Here is a 15,161-nt window from a genome sequence, read left to right on the forward strand (position 1 = left end):
TTAACTCTGTATTACTTTATAGTGATCCTATAAAGTTTGGTTAGGTCCAAACCTACTATCAAGTAATCACAGTTTGATTATTATATTATCTCGATCTCGTATCCATAGACGATCACATAAAGTGTGAATACCGATTTGTAGTATTGTCTCGACTTTGTCCATAGACAATCACTTTCGGCAAGAGGACTTATATGTCGATAAATTAAAGATTGTGGTGTATTTGGGTACCCTAGTCTTTTCATTTTTGAGAAAAAAGTTGGTTTTTCTTTTCTTCATGAAGAAGTTCTTCAGCTCTGACAATTCTCTGGTTCTGTTATTATGCTTGACTTAGGATTTTGACTATTTCTTATTTCTCTTTTATGATTTGCCTGATTTCAAAACAGTGCTCTTTAATGGCCCTTGGTTCATCCTTGGTCATTTTCTTTCCATTCAACGCTGGAAACCTGATTTCAAACCTCTGCTGCTAAGATTACTCATGTTGTTAATTGGGCTCGTCTTCCAGACCTTCCTAGGATTTTGTAAAAATTATTGTACACCAAAGTTTCATATTTTTTCTCCAATGAGTGAAATTCATAGGAATTAGTATAAACAAAAGAAAAAGGGAAAAAAAAACATTATTGGGGGTCCTAGATGGCTGCCTATGTTTCCTAACTACTAGGTACGACACTGAAAGATGAACTCATAAAGGAAATAGCAATTAAAGTCAGCAGAGACAACTAATAAGAAGATTGATCTGTTTGAAGAAAAAATTGATAAATTTTTTCGTTCGTTTTAACAAACATATGAAACTTGAAGATGAAGTAAGTTTTGATGGGAAAGATAAATCTGAGGGTGAAGAAATTCATCAAAATCCAAATATATCTCTAAAGAAAAAAATAAACATTCTTTCTTTCATGAAACTCATATCCCTAAAGAGATATTACAGCATATGAAAAATAAGAAACGATATGAAAGTTTTCTCAACACCCCTAATAAGAAGATCTCAACTCTTAAGTTTGATAGCGATGAAGATGATACTCTTGAAGATGAACTAGAGAATATGAAGGGGGATAAACGTCTCAAATCTGGGCAAAACCCTTATGGAACCCTTCTAGAGTATAAACTTAAAGATGATATTCCAAACTTCAATGAAACTTTCAAAATTGAAGACTTGGAGCTAGCACTATGGTGCTCTTCATCCCTTCCCTCACTATCTCTCAAAATCTCCAAAAACCATCTACTATGGTCTTCCATATCCCTACATGTGTAGGGATATCCACCCCTTTCCCTACATGGAGGATCACATCTGATCCCGCTTGTAGGGAAGGGAAATCACACGGCTACTCAGTTGCCGTATGAATTTACACTTTACGGTTACTCAGTAGACGTAGCATTTTACACGACTACTGAGTTTCCGTATCTGGTTTTTAAGTTTTATCTTAAAACTTTTCTTTTTCACTCTTTTTTTTTACTAAAACTCTTTTTTTACTTATTATATCTCCTTTTTACCTATTATATATCGTTTTTTACTCTAAAATATCTTTTATTACCTAAACAAATATATTCTTATTGGAAAAAAAAAAACGGCAACTGAGTAGCCGTATGACACTATTCATACGGCTACTGAGTTTCCGTATCGTGTAGGGAAGGGAAGAAAGGGCACCATAGTGAGGTTGCCTTCCTTGTGCTATCCCTTCCCTACATTTGAGGGATAGGTAAGGGATGGAGGGCATCATAGTGCTAGCTCTTATTGTATTGGTTCTATGAAGATGAAGCTTTCTTTGAATTTATGGAAGTACCTGACCATTCCAAAGTGAATCTTGTAGCTTACAAACTCAAAGGAGGCGCAGCTGCTTGGTGGGAAAAGTTGTGTAAAGATCGTTTTAAGTATGACAAACTACCTGTACTTACTTGGGAATGGATGAGAAAATTTATAAAAAGATAAGTTTTTATCAGGAGATTATAAACAACAATTGTTTGTTAAATTACAATCTTGTAAACAAGATGCAAGATTAGTAGAGGATTATGTATCTGAATTATATAACTTGGTAGCAAGAAATCAACTCCATGAATCCAAGGAACAACCCGTAGCTAGGTTTATTGAAGGATTAAATAGGGTAATTCAACATGGGATGAAGCAATCTGTTTACACAATGGTGGAAGAAATTCAACAAGATTTAAAGGTTGAACGTCGTCTCTTCCGTTCTCCAAAGACTCAAAAACCTAGACATAATAACCTCTTCCAAGGTAACTACAAAACTACTTTGCTTTACAATAATTCTGACAATGATGCTCATTATTATTCTGAAGATACAAGTTATTTTTCTTCCCGTCCTCAACAACAAACAACCAACATTTTATACACTCAATCACTTTTTTTACACATTACTATAGTGATTCTACCCATCCCAGCAGATCTTTCAGCCAATAATCAACAATAGTCTCTGACTACTTATCCAAACAGTCCATTTAATGCTCTTTTTCCTACTAGAAACCAACCACAATTTCCACCCCTGACAAAACAGGCAAACCCATACTCAAAATTCCATGGAGAAAAGTGTAACAAATTCCAACATCCAGGACATATATCATCAGAGTGCCAGCGAATTCATGGATTAGTAACAAACAATCAAAATAATGATGAAAATACTCTCAAATTTAGTGGCCTTGTGAATGATCCTAATAAGGAGTTTGAAGGGACAAAAGAGGATGAAATATTTTATGAGGATGATGATAATGTACATGCAACTTATGCAGAGAATTATTTAGGAATCCATATTTATTGAATGAATAATCATATTCAGAAAGAACAATATTTTCAAATCTAAGTGCATTATAGGAGGGAAGTTGTGTGACATGATTATTGACAATGGGAATATGGACAATTATATTGCTAGTCATGTGATTGAGAAGTTGGGTTTACCAGTCACTCAACATCCTAACCCATACTCTGTTGGTTGGGTTTATAGTTTTTCATCTCAAGATATTGCGCATCAATGTCTTGTGCATTTTTCTTTTCCAGGATATGAAGATTCAGTTCATTGTGATGTGATTAACATGACAACAACATATCTTCTTTTATGAAGACCTTGGAAATACGATATTCGTGATGTCCGTAATTGCTATGAGCACACATATACTTTGTTTAAGGAGGGTAAAAGGTGTTGATTCCTTCTAAATATTCTTCTGTTTATAAGGAGCATAGTGATGGCAAAACAAGTGCTTTAGTAGCTACCGTAGTTAAAAAAAACTACAGACGCATACTCTTAGTTCACATGAAGACTCTAAACCAATGATAGAAATTCGGGAGAAAATGCAACCGTTGCTCAAACAGTTTCATGCTTTATTTCCTGATGAACTACCTAGATCATTACCTCTTTACGAGACTTGCAACATCACGTTGACTTCTTTCCAGGTGTATTTCTTCCAAATCATGCTCATTATGGGTTAAGTCCTACAGAACATGAGATTTTACAAGGTCAAGTGGATGATTTGTTAGAGAAGGGTTTGATCAAACTAAGTAAAAGTCCTTGTACTAGTCCAGATTTTCTAGTTGATAAAAGAGATGCAGGATGGAGAATGTGTATTGAAATACTTGTTGAAGATGAAAGAAATGATCTTCTTCACTTCGACTACAAATCAAAATATCATCAAAATAAACAATGATGAATTTACCAAGGAAAGGTTGCAGTGCATGATTCATTAATCTCATGAAAGTACTAGGAGCATTAGACAACTCAAATGCATAACAACCCACTCATATAAACCTTCACGTGTTTTAAAAGTTGCTTTCCTCTCATCACCTTCTCTAATACGAATCTGGTGATATCCACTACGTAAATCAAGTTTAAAAACACCTTTAAAACCACAAGCATATCAATCATATCATCCAATATAGGAATTGGAAATCTGGAATTGTGATTCTGTTTAAAGCACGGCAATCAAGATCTCGCTGATAATGCACTCTATGTTAATATTAAGAGGTGTACTTTTATCTCCAACAAGGTCATCGTTTTAGGATATATCATTTCTGATCAAAGGATTAAAGTTGATTGCTCAAAATTTTAAGTCATATCTGAATGGCCTACTTCAACATGTATTAAAGATGTTAGAAGTTTTCATGGTTTGTCATCTTTTTATAGACGTTTTATTCACAATTTTAGTTCTATAGCTGTTGGAATTACTGATTGTTGAAACAAGAGAAGTTTACGTAGAATGAAGAAGCATATAATAGTTTTAATCTTCTTAAAGAGAAGTTATGTAGTGCTTTAGTGCTTGCAATTCCGGACTTTACTAAACCATCTGAAGTTGATAGTGATGCTTATATTGTGGGAATTGGTGTCGTGGTATCTCAAGGTGGTCATTCAGTTTCTTTTCACAGTGAAAAGAATTCAGATGCTAAAAAAAAGTGGTCTACCTGTGAACTTGAATTATATGCTCTTTTTCAAAACATTGGAATCCATATCTAGTTCATAGTAAGTTTGTTGTCAACACTGACAACCAAGCTTTAAAATTTTTACAGGCCTCAGCTAAATTCAATCGTATGCATGATAGATGGTTGTCTACAATCAATCAATATACTTTCTCTATCAGACATAAAAGTGGTAAATTGAATCAGGTTGTTGATGCTTTGAGTATACATGCTCACTTTCTTGTCATTCTTTGCAATGAGAGCATAGATTTTGACTATATCAAAGATTTGTATGTTGAAGATGATGATTTTAAAACAGTATGGGAACAATGTGGACGTATTACCACCGGAGTCCCTGACTTTCGTATTCAAGATGGATTTCTATTCAAAGGTAGTCGTATTTGCATTCCACAAGGCTCTTTACGACTTCATTTAATTCATGAACTACATGATAGTGGTCTTGGTGGACATTTTGGTCGTGATAAAACTATTTCTTTAGTTGAAGAACGTTATCATTGTCCTTCTTTGAAGAGAGACGTGCAGAAATTTGTTCAAAAGTGCATGTTTCGTCAATGTTCTGAGGGTACTATTCAAAACACTGGTCTTTACACCCCTTTACCAGTTCCTGAAGCTCCTTAGGTTAATGTGAGTATAGACTTCATCATTGGATTACCACATACTTCTAAAATCAATGACTCTGTAATGGTTGTTGTTGATAGGTATTCTAAAATGGAACATTTTGTGGCCTGTAAGAAGACTACATATGCTTCACATGTGGCTTACTTATTTTTCAAGGAAGTAGTTCATTTGCATGGAGTACGTAAATCTATCACTTCAGATAGTGATACTACATTTCTCAGTTACTTTTGTAAATCTCTATGGATGCCATTAGGAACTAAGTTTCAATATAGTACTACGGAACATCCACAGACTGATGGACAAACTGAAATTGTCAATAGATCTTTAGGGAATTTAATACGTGCTAAGATTGTTGATACTAAAGATAAGCAATGGGAAACTTTTCTTCCTCATATTGAATTTGCTTTCAACACATCCGTGAATCATTCTACTGGTAAGTCACCACTTGCAATTGTCTATTCCAAGGTACCAAACCATATATTAGATTTGGTAGTCTACCCAAACCATCAAAATCTTATGCAAAGGATGATCAGTTAGTAGACAAAGCTTCTCAGCTTCATCAATAGTTGAAAACTAGGCTTGAACATTCTATTGCTAAGTACAAAACAGTTGTTGATCAACACAGACGACTAAAAACTTTTGAAGAGGGAGAATTAGTAATGATATATCTTCGAATAGAGCGTTTTCCAGCTGGTACTTACAAAAAAACAAAAATGAAGAAGTATGGACCTTCCAAAATCTTGAAAAAGATAAGTGATAATGCTTATGTTGTGGATCTTCCTTCAAGTTGGAATATCTCTAACATCTTCAATGTGCATATTGATTAAAATGATTTTTATTTGTCAACTTGAGGACAAGTTTTTTTTTTAAGAAGAGGGGACTGGTGCAGAACATCTCCGACAATCTTTTTTTTCTTCTTCTTTTTTTTCTTCTTTATTTTAAGACTATCAATGACTTGTATATCAAAGTCTACTTATTTGCTTTTCATAGTATTTTTTTTAAGAGTTTGTTTAATTTAGGAATCCTGATCCTATTCTTAGTATTTCGTTTATATATTTATATGCTTGCTTGTAGTTCTAAGGAACAAACATTATTATTAATCGAAAGTTTAACAAATATCTTCTTTCTATAAAATTATTTTTTCTTGTTCTACTTTTATTCTTCTGATTCGTATCTCTTTCTTCCCTTCGTATCCCTTGAAATCTATGAATTGCATTTATCCTAACAAGTTTACATTAGAAAGGAATAATCAGGTATTTGGAGGGCACCATAAGTCTGCAGCCGAAACCATTATTTTGATCAAACAGACTATAGCTCTTTGGAGTTAAACCATTGTTTTAATCAAACGGAATATAGCTCTTTGGAGTTGCGACAAAGTTTTTAGCTCTGCACAAATCTTAAATAATTGGGAAACTCTTATGAGTATATAATTTGACTTATATGGTTTCTGTAACTATATAATCTATAACTTCTGTAACTATATATAATCTTTTATGAGTAAAAAAAGAAAAAAGAAACTCTGAACTTCTTATTTTATTGACACTGACTTTGATAATACTAGAGATTCGCTTTGATTGGGTTTTCCCGAAATTTTTGAAGTCCGTCTAATGTTATTACCAAAGGCTTATTGTTTCAATTCATCACAAATTTTCTAGCCAAGTATCATCAAGTCCTAAAGCTTGTAATTGGTGGCTTTATATTGGAAAAACATTTAATAGTCACTAAGCATAAATAAATGCTTGTAGTCCATTAAAATTTTGTTTCCGACCGTACAGGGAAAAGATATCCTTGTCCTGCAATACATCAAACCGATGAATGACCATTGGTATTGAGAATATGCATGTACCAAATCCACTATCTAATAGGAGGCAGCAAGTGTAAAACCGACATACCTGATGCTTGACGCACATAATAGGCAAACCTTAGAAAATGTTACAACTGTTATATCTAATAATAAGATTGAATTCAAACCATAAGGATATACCTCTAACCCTTATAATTAGTATTGTTTTCTTCTCGTGCAGCTGTGTGTGCCTCCACAAGGAAAGAAAGAAAGAAAGCCTAACCCTAAAACAATTATAGTTCCCTCATCTTTTATCATCGACGGCGGCAACAAAGTCATGGCAGAAGCAAGTGGTGGTTCCACAACATCACCACCAACACCAACAACAAGATACTCACCATAATGATTTATCCTCTCACTGTATTAATTTATGTGTTGCTCGAAAGTGGATGCATTTGCATTTTCTTTTGTTCTCTTTACGCTTAAGTTCTACTGTGATAGAAGATGGAAGATAATATGGATTTTCTTTATACAAAAATTAACATAGTAAATCTGAAGATCTGTTATGACTCTATTTTAGTGACGAGTTATATATTTATGTTTATATTAAATTCTTCAAAATCTGGAACATGGATTGACACCATTAAATTGAAAGAATGGTTTTGTTGGAATTATAATTCAAATATTAGATTTAGGATAATTCTATTTGATCTTTGAATATTTTGAAATTTGAATAATTGTTTGTTAAGTGTTCTAGTCTTTAGGAAAATACTAAAAACATTTAAATGTGTGACTTAATTCCTACAAATTAGGATTTTGTTAGTAGTGGGATAATGAGAGTATTCTAGGATCTTGAGTTAGTGCTTGTATAAAGGTTAGTTTTCTATTGTAAAATATGCAGAAAGATTATGATGTAGTTTTTATATTTTTAAGTGTTTCAATCTCTCTCTCACTCCTCTCTGTGTTATTGTGAAAATCACACATGGTATCAAAGCTGGGGCAGAGAGTTGAGTTGAGGGAAAGTTACAAGAAAATTTGTTTAAAAAAAACAATGATTTGTTTTATATAGTGGAAAAAAAGGTTATTTTCAGAAGGAAAATTGCTACGGAAAAAGGGTTCTCATTTTTGTTTATTGTGAGTGCAAATATTGATTCTAAGAGGAAAAAAAGATTGTTGTGATGAAGAAAAATGTTATGCTATGATGATGAAGATGCAGATTATCGATTAGCATAATACGTTGTGTTGGTTGAAATGATGTTGAGGTTGATCTGCTAACAATGATGATACCAATGAAGATGGAAAATGATAACAGATGTTGTTAATAATGATGATGTTAATAATGGTGATGCTTGATGTTTTTTAATTCATGGTAATGATGATAGATAATAAAATTTTAAGAAGAATATTTGAATCACGGGAGGGTGTTGGAATTATAATTCAAATATATATTAGATTTAGGATAATTCTGTTTGATCTTTGAATATTTTGAAATTTGAATAATTGTTTATTAAGTGTCCTAGTCTTTATAAAAATACTAAACACATTCAAATGTGTGACTTAATTCCTACAAATTAAGATTTTTTTAGTAGTGAGATAATGAGAGTACTCTAGGGTTTTGAGTTACTGCATATATAAAGGTTAGTTTTCTATTGTAAAAAATATGCAGAAAGATTATCAATGAAGTTTTTATGTTTTTGAGTGTTTGAATCTCTCTCTCTCACTCCTCTCTGTGCTATTATGGAAATCCCACATGAATGAAAGTATTCTAGGATTTTGAGTTACTGCCTATATAAAAGTTAGTTTTCTATTGTAAAATATGCAGAAAGATTATCAATGTAGTTTTCATATTTTTAAGTGTTTCAATCTCTCTCACTACTCCTCTTAACTTAGTTTTTTAAGTACTCGAGTCCATTGTAATCTTGTATCCTTTAAAATTACTGATGCTAAATATGAATGATCTCTTTCTAGTCGTATGTAATAAACTATGCAGTGGAGAAGTTTTGTCAATTAGAGTTTTTTATTGTCCATTTAATTCATGAAAATACCCTTCTAATCTAGATGTCAATATATGAGCAAAAGCATACTGAAAACGTTTGGGGCTGATGAACCAATGGGTTTCAAGTGAATGTAATTGTGGAGTTTTTGTTGGAGATTTTCTTAAAACAAGAAAAACCATAAATCTATATCAAACTTTAAATTGGCATAACCTTATGCTCAGGTGTCCGTTTGGGGCAAAACAAAAGTCAATTTTGAGTGAAATTTGATGAACTATGTTGTGGGATAAACATGTCTACTGAATATAGATTACTTTCCCTTCAGAAGAGCAATATTCAGTTACGTCCAAGAGACATAACCCTAATGGACATGTCCAACAGACACCACCATGAGATGTTACCTTTCAAATTAATGTATGTTAGAGATCAACAGATGCCATGAAGGGACATCATCTCTCTATAAGTACTTATGTTTTGCTGCCAATAATGATATCAAGTTTTTTCTATCTTTTCTCTTCTTTAGTTCTAAGCATCATCAGTAATATAAGAGTGATTCTGGTTTGTACAAGAAATCACATCTTGTAGCAATTAAACTCCATTGTATCCTGAGAGTGTGTATTTCAGAGAACCCTTGTGATCAGTTGGGGGAAAACATACTTAAAAGATAGCGCTTTTCGTGCCTTAGAGTGATTATCTGGAACCCAATTACTCAACAGTTGTAAGTATGTCTATCATTCAAGATTTATCACTCACTAGGACTGTTCGATCCCTGCAATTCATGAATCAAGACCTCAATCGTCTTGAACGCTTCAATGGATGCAACTTTAATTGATGGCAAGAAACTATCTTGTTCTTTCTCACTACAATCAATCTGAGCTATATCATTGTTGATGATCTTGAAGCAATTACAGAAGACAAGGAAGGTGATAACGAGGCTCTCAAGAAGGAATTGAAGGAATTGAGGCAAAAGCGCAAAACCGAAGATTTTCTCTGTCGAGGACATATTATGAATGCACTTCTAGATGTTGTTTATAGTGCTCATCGTACCATTGAAGGTGCAAAAGCTTTGTGGGATTCTCTGGACAAAAAGTATCGCCAAGAAGAAGCAAGTAATTAAAAATTCTTAATTAGCAATTATATTGACTTTAAAATGAATGATTCATCTTCTATTGTTACCCAAGCATATGAGATTGACCTCCTAGTCAGTAAACTCAAAGATGCTGCAATTATACTTAATGAAGCATTTCAAGTTGGTGTTATAATTGCGAAATTACCACCAAGTTGGAATGGCTACAAGAAGAAATTGAAGCATGAAGAAAAAACTTACACTATGGAATCTCTTATTCGTCACTTACGGATTGAGGAAGAATCTCGTAAGAGGGATAAGAAAGATGAACAGGAAATCATCCAAGAACAAAAAGAAAAGGAAGTCTAATTTCAAAGAAAATAAGACTGAAATTTTTAAGAAGCCTAAGGGAGATTGCTTTTACTGTAAAAACCCTGGTCATTATGCTCGTGATTGTAGGATTCGTATTAAAGACGATAAAGACAAGAAGAGTCAAGTTAATATTATTGCTATTGAATCTGAAAATTCATCAAAGATTATCTGTACTATTAAGGAAGTTAATTATATACAAATTAACGACGACGACTCTGGATGGTGGTATGATACTGGAGCCATGATCCATATTTTCAAAGATAAGTCTTCACACTTACAAAGAGTGCAACAACAGAGAAGTCAGGATAGGCAATAATAATCGTTCTAAAGTATTGGGTATTGGAATTGTTGATCTGAAATTTACTTTAGGGAAAATTTTAACTTTGATTAATGTCTTACATGTTCCAGACATGTCCAAAAATTCAATTTCTGGAGATCATTTTAATAAGGGTGGAGTTGAGATTAGTATTAAGTCGAACAATGTAATAATGTCCAAGAACAATGTTTTTATTGGCAAGGGATACTCATTTAATGGTATGTTTAAGATGAATTTAATAAAATCGGTTTCTGATTATATTGTTGAGTCATTTCCTTTATGGCATGGTAGATTAGGACATGTGAATTATAATTCTATTAAACCTATGATTAAATTAGGTCTTATTCCTAAATGCAATATTGAACACTCTGAAAAATGTGAAATATGTGTTCAAGGGAAGATCACTTGTAAGTCACATAAGTCAGTAACCAAATCATCAGGAGAACTTCTTGGTCTTGTACATTTAGACGTGGATGACTTACATAGTAAAGTTTCATGTGGAGGAAACAAATACTTTGTAACATTCATCGATGATTATTCGAAATATGCTTATGTATACTTAATGAAAAGTAAAGATGAAGCAATAAGTAAGTTTCGAATATTCAAGGTAGAAGTTGAAAATCAATTAAATCGTAAAATTAAAGTTCTACTTTCCGATAGAGGGGGTGAATATAAAGATACGGAATTAGAGAAATTTTGTGAGTCAAATGGAATAATCCATGAATATACACCACCCTATTCACCAGAATAAAATTGTGTTGCAGAAAGGAAAAATGGAACTTTAGTAAATATGGTTACTTGTATGTTGATAAGTTCTGGATTGACCGATTGTTGATGGGGTGAGGCACTTCTTAGTGCATGTTATATCCTTAATAGGGTCCCTATTAAAAAGATTGACAAAAATCCGTACGAATTGTGGTTCAATCGAGCACCTAATCTTAAACGGTTGAAGGTATGGGGATGTCTTACTTATGTAAGAAAACCAAATCCAGCAATGATGAAATTAGGAAATAAGACTTATAAATGTGTATTTATTGGTTATGCTAAGAATAGTACTGCTTATAGATTTCTGAAATTAGATTTACATGATATCATTGAATCAATAGATGTTGAATTCTTTGAGCATATGAATAAATCTTTTAATGAAGAGAATGTTTATGCTCCTGATACTTCTAAAAGAATACATGAAGAATCAGACACCACCAGGAGGTGTTACCTTTCAAATTAATGTCTTCTAGAGATTAACAAATGTCATGAAGGGACATCATCTTTCTATAAGTACTTTTGTTTTGCTGCCAATAATGATACCGAGTTTTTTCTGTCTTTTCTCTTCTTTAGTTCTAAGCATCATCAGTAATATAAGAGTGATTCTGGTTTGTACAAAAAATCACATCTTGTAGCAAATAAACTCCATTGTATTCTAAGAGTGTGTAATAAAAGGGTGAGAAATGGTATGAAATGGTCTCCAGCAATAATTTTATTTGTTGTTTTTGTTTTATTTGTTGTTTTTGATATGAAATGATCTCCAAGTCTATTTTGCACCCAGGGGCGGAGCTAGCCCATAGTAAGGGTGTGCACTTGCACTCCTGCCCAGCTGGTTCCAAATCCCATTTTAGGTCCTATAAGAATTTTTTTTTAACAAATAAGCCTGATTTTGCATTTTTGCACCTTTAAAGTTTTTGGTGGCATGAATAGAAAATTGTGGGAATTTTTACACCCATATCCCGTGATTCTTGGCTCCGTCCCTGTTTTCCCCCAAACAAGTGTAATTATGCACCCTCTTTCCTTAAATTACGTTTAACCTCTCCTTTAGTGATGGAGGGAATTTCTAAAATAAAGTGGGGTCGATAAACTCCACTTAATTTTATAAATTGACTAAATTAGTCTTAATTTTTAGAAATTTACCGTTTTTGTGGGTAGAGCCGGGCCTAAGGCCGTGCGACTGCACAGGTCCAAGCTCTGTCAAGGGCCCTTTTTCCCCACACTTCTCTCCAAGCCTAGTCCAATTCAACATTTAAAAAAAATTGTTGCTATAAGGATCGAACGCGAGACCCTTGGTTGGGGATATTTAACGTATAATAAAAAATAAAATATTCTTAAATAATTAACCTAAAGCCAAAAACTAAACCTAAACCTAATCCTCTTCTTTTTCTCCATCGTCTCTTCTTTTTGTTCTTCCTTTTTTTCTTTTTGGTTGTTCTTAAACGACGATTTCCTCCGCAACTTCAGTTAGTTAATTATACTTTGTCGATTCTCCTCAAATAATTACTTCAATTAGGTAAGAATCGAAAACCCACCTTTTTTTTGTTGATTTTGATCGCATGAATAGATAGGATTTGATCAAATTAGGGATTTAAATAGTTTCAGAATTACTTACGGTTGGGAAATATTGGTTTTCCCTACCGTAAAATAATTATACGGTTGGGAAAATATGAACTCCCAACCGTATTTTAACCTGAACTTTTTCACGGTTACGGTCGGAAAAGTTTCCGAACCGTATTTTAACCTGGATTTTGTTAAGGTTGGGAGTCCCAACCGTATATGTTAGTTACGGTTGGGAAAGTTGGAGATTCCCAACTGTATGTTGAATTAAAAAATAATATTAGGTTTTAATTTTGATCTTAAAACCCTAACTATAAATTAGTCTAATTTAATTACTAATCATAGTTAATTTAGATAATCTAATTATTAGCACTAACTAATGGTGGATATTACCATTAACAAAATTAATAGGTTAAGGGGTTTTGTTGATTATTATTTCATAACTCTCTATTTTATCATCTTGTGAGCCTCTAAAAACCAAAGTTTGGAGCCCCATATTAAGTTTCTTCTAATATGCCATAGAGTTGTTTTTGTTATTTATGAGCCCCTGAACTATTATACTTGCATCTTTATCATATTATCACCACCCATTACTTATAAATATTGGTATAACCATGTGCCATGGTTATATGTTTTGAATTCTTTTTTTTTTCTTTTTTCTTTTTTTGAAAGAAAAACCTAAAGATTTTCATTGAAATCCTGAAGAAAAATTAAGAGTTACATGAGAGTTTTTTCAGCTTCAAGCTTGACACTAACACGGTCTGGAAGATGCACATTCCATTTCCTAGTACAGTTATTAATCCTAGCAAACCTGGAAAGAAGATCTGTCACTTGATTACACTTTCTACTCCTAAAACACACCACAACACTACCTAAACAATGCACCAGATGCCTACATTCTTTGATGAGGTTACTGTCTTCCCAGGGAGATATATGACTCGGGCCATTAATGTTACCCATAACTTTTTTGTTATCACATTCCATAATGACATTCTGAATTTGAAGTTGAGAAATCCATTGAAGAGCTTTAAGAGCAGCAACAGCTTCTGCCTGAGTAACTCTCTCTACCAATGTCCATGCCTCCAAAAATTGACTTGTAAAATCTCTAATGATTAGTGCAATTCCAACAATATGATTACCAGGTAAAACAAAAGCATCAATATTAATTTTCATCTTTCCTTTGTGAGGAGGAATCCAGCTATTTAGGTATAGTCTCATATTCTCCACTGCCCTGTTACTATTGGTTAAAACTTGAATCTGATTCAAGTTTCTGTTGGTTGTGATTTTATTTTCATTGCAAAAAGAAATGGTTATATTTTTCATGTTGTTAACAGAGCATATTTTGCCTTCAAAGACCATGCCACACCTAGACTTCCATATAAACCACATTGTGATCACAATGAGGTTTACGTTGTCCTGTTTACCAAAGTTGATTCTTGAGTTCCTATTATCCCAGGACTTTAACCAATGCTGAATATCTTGGATGTTGTTGATTTCTTGAGCAATTTCCGGAGAAATGACTTGCCAAACCCTTATTGCACAATAGCAATGGACTAGCATATGTGTAATGGTTTCATCAGCTTCTTGGCATCTTAAACAACTGTTTTCTTGTCTTTCATTTAATCTGTTCAATATTTAGTTAACAGGGAGGATGTCTTGAGCAACTTTCCAAAGAAATAGCTGACATTTGTGAGGAATCTTGAGATGCCATAGTCCTAGCCAGAATTTGGCTTCCCCTTCTTTGTTGTTGAGGCTTTGGTTGTAATGACAGATAATAGCTTTATATGTACAATTTACAGTAAACATGGCATTGATGGTGAGGGACCACTGAATACTGTCTTCATGCTAGATGGAAGGTTTTATGTTTAAGATTATTTCCATCTGATCTTGGGTGAAGTATCTTTGCAGCAGACCAACATTCCAATTTCTGGTATTCATATCAATGAAATCATCAACCTTCATGTGGTGAGGAATATCTTCATTATGATGGAAATTTTCTTGAATTTGCTAAGTTGTATAGCCCTGAATCCAGTTGTCTCTGAAGGCATAAACTGATCTTCCATCTCCAATCATCCATATATGAAACTTTTTAATCCATTCAATGCCTTTGCAAATGCTTTTCCATATAGCAGTTACCTTGTCTAAAATGTATTCTTGAATGATATTGTCTCTCCTGAAGTATTTTGATTCAAGAATAATGTCCCATTTTTTGTATTTCTCCTGAATTAATCTCCAATCTGGCTTTGTGATGATAGCTTCATTGAAGATTTTCAGATTTT

Source organism: Papaver somniferum, chromosome 4, assembly GCF_003573695.1.
Source record: "Papaver somniferum cultivar HN1 chromosome 4, ASM357369v1, whole genome shotgun sequence".
Classification (NCBI taxonomy): Eukaryota; Viridiplantae; Streptophyta; class Magnoliopsida; order Ranunculales; family Papaveraceae; genus Papaver; species Papaver somniferum.